This window comes from Rhinolophus sinicus, chromosome 1 (genome assembly GCF_057876585.1).
Source record: "Rhinolophus sinicus isolate RSI-liver-muscle chromosome 1, RSI-T2T, whole genome shotgun sequence".
Taxonomy (NCBI): Eukaryota; Metazoa; Chordata; class Mammalia; order Chiroptera; family Rhinolophidae; genus Rhinolophus; species Rhinolophus sinicus.
Window position 1 is genome coordinate 56,496,693 of NC_142501.1, and position 3,159 is coordinate 56,499,851.

Sequence of the window (3,159 nt, forward strand, 5' to 3'; positions counted from 1 at the left end):
TCTTTGTTGCTATTGTTGAGTTCACAAGATAATGAAAGTATTTATTACAATTCATTTGGGGAGGATGATACAAGGCGGAATGAACCCAAAGGGTGAAATATCTCATGACTATATGTACAACATCTAAGCTAGGGATGAGGTAAGGTGTTTTGGGGCTTCAGAAGGGAGAGCACACGTTCAGTAAAGAGTAGTTTTTCCTTCCCTATCGGTAGGTCAAAAAACGTTGTCTATGATAATCTCTTATTATGGGCAAGGCCCCTAATTCAAGTTCTTCTGGGTGCTTAAGGGAGGGGCAGAAATTTCTCTTGAGCCTGGGGCTAATGTTGCCTTTACAATCTGCATACCACAGAGGCATCTCCTGGGGTGACTTGTTCTGAAGACTCACATTCATCAGGCACTTCCCTAGCCTTGAGGATACGGTATTAAACAAAACAGACAAAAATGTTTTCTCTTATGGAGAAAGAGGTAATAAGCAAATTAAAAGTAAACAGGAGTGTTAGTATAGTTCTGTAGAGAAGATTTTAGCAGCAAAGGTAGATAAGGATTCAGGGGGCTGCTAAGTGGTAATAGGAAGTGAGTGAGGACTCTGAGGCTGAGAGATGGAAGGAGACTTGTACTGGGTGGGGCAGCGGGTTAGAGCCAAAGTCCCTTTCTCAGTCCTGTGAGCATTCCTCTCTTCCTCCTGCATGTCTCAAGGTCAGAGTCACCTTTATGAAGGTTACTGACTCACACTGATGACAGTCGACAGGGAAAAATCCTGAACAATGGACTTTTCTTAAGAAATAGATAACATTAACCTTGATTTTGATTATAGAATAAAAAGTGAATTTATGGATAAATTTAAGGAGTGGTGGGATATGAAAAGACAGTAGTTGTGCCTTAAACTGCAACTTGCAGAAATAAATAATAAAATGACCTATGTATAGGATTTACAGTTTACAAAGCACTCTTATTTTTTATTCTGACCTTCACAACAATAACCTAAGAGGAAAGCATCTTTCTTTCATATTATTCCCATTTTTTACAAATGAGGAAAGTGAGGCCCATAGAGAGTGATCGTTTATTTGATAAAATTCACACACTAGTGAGCGGCCTCCATGGCTGTGACTAAGTCACTCTCCCCTGATCAGTCTGACCGAGGTATGATATGTGCACAAGGTAATGTGCCCACGGATGTTAACTCATGTAGCCATATTGCCTGCTTTCTCTCATGCACAGAAATCACCCGCTTGCGTGTGATTGTTGATTGGTAACCAAATACAGAAGGTGCCAAAAAAATGTACACACATTTTAAGAAAGGAAAAAACTGTATTAAAATCGTAATATTCAATATATACCGATAACAAAAGATGAATACTAGTCACCTTTGACTTCTGCAATTACAAGAGGTGCTCAAAGTGGTTACCATCAGGGTTTAGACACTTCTGATCACGGCGAACTACTGCTTGAGCAACACTGACCAAAGTGCCTACTTGTATACATTTTTTTGATACCCCTGGTATAGTCATAGTAATGTATCTGGAAGGGAAGGTTGTATTAAGGAATGGTAACTTTATCATGTACCAAATACCTGAGGAGGAAATTTTCTTAGGATAGAAGATTGTTACAAAAGTTTCATTGGAATTGTTTGGAGCCCTTTGCCATCCTAGCTCAGGTCTCCCATCATAGCCCTATATGGAAACGTGTCCCCATGGAGATAGGACTGAGGAAAGGCGGATCAAGCAGAGGTATCTTCTGTGGCCATCTCCATACTATTAATTCCCATCTTCACACCAAAAAAAGAGGTATAGGGGAAATAGTCATGCCAATTAGCAGATAGCAAAACAGTCATTTGGGATTAGATCTTAACAAGCACCCAACATCAGCCTTTTCCATCCCTAGAAGATTCAGTATTCAATTTGGTTTGGTTTATAAAGACGGTGAAGTCATTTATATTTCCTGAGACCTTAGGGGTTATACATGTGTTAGAACTGTCAGCAGAAGGTATGCTGAGCAAGGGCAGGAAGGTGGCTGGTGATTGAAAGTTCACCTTGAAAAACTAAGAATTACAAACCGACGCCTAGGTAATTGAGACTTACAGTTGTTTCACGAGAAAATATTTTTCCCCTTGTATTAAAGTCAGCATGTCCTAAAGAATTAATGAACCTTAGAAATGGAAGAAATCTGAGACATCATTTTTAACATTAATAATTTTAAACCCTTCTCTAGTGATTAATAAGTGCAAGGCACTCGGCTCTTTACATAGAACTCATTTAATGCTCACAGCAAGCTCATGAAGTGAATATTATTAGTGAACAAGATGGCCTTAATATTCCCTTCAATTTAACTAAATTTTAGGTAGGCTTCTTTCTGACTCTAAGCCCTTGACCTCCATTTTCTTAGAGTATTTACTTTAGAAAACTTGCCATTGTAAATTCTTCCTCTGCCACTTTGAGATGTAAATCTCCTCCCAGTTTTACAACTCCCAGATGTAAATCTCTTGCCAGTTTTACAACTCCGGGATGTCTTTCTCAAGGACAGGAAGCCATTTCTTTGAAATGTAATCCTTGAAGATCAGCACTCTTATCTCCCAACATCTGTGGAAGGCTAGGAGCCTTACATCTGAGCATGCCTGGCTCCAAATTATAAAACTATCTCTTTTGTAAAGATATGAGGAAGATTTTTCTTTTGGATAAGGCCAATCAACCAATACAGGTATGGCCTATGACCCCCTCCTGAGGTCCTCCAGTACTTTTCCATTAGCTCACTCCAGTCCTTAAAAATTCTATTAGCCCTGCTTCAGCTGAGTTGAGTTCAGACTTAGTTCTGGTCTCTCTCCCCTATTGGCATAATGATGAATAAAAGTCTTTCTTGCCTACTTAACTCTGGTGCATTTTTTTTTCTTTGGCATTATCCGCACTTTATTGGTTAAGAATCTGAGGCAAAGAAAAATTGAATAACTTGTCACACATTACTGAGTAAGGTTCTAGTCTTACTGCCTCACTTCACTGACTACTGATGCTCTCAGAAAGGTCTTTTGGTCTCAGCTTGAATCCTGTCTAGAATAAACATTACTGTGTTAAAATCTACTTAAAGAAAAACAAAAACTTTTTATTTAAGTGTGTTTTTCCAGTACCCATCAGTTCTAAGTCAAGTAGTTGTTTCAATCTAGCTGTGGAG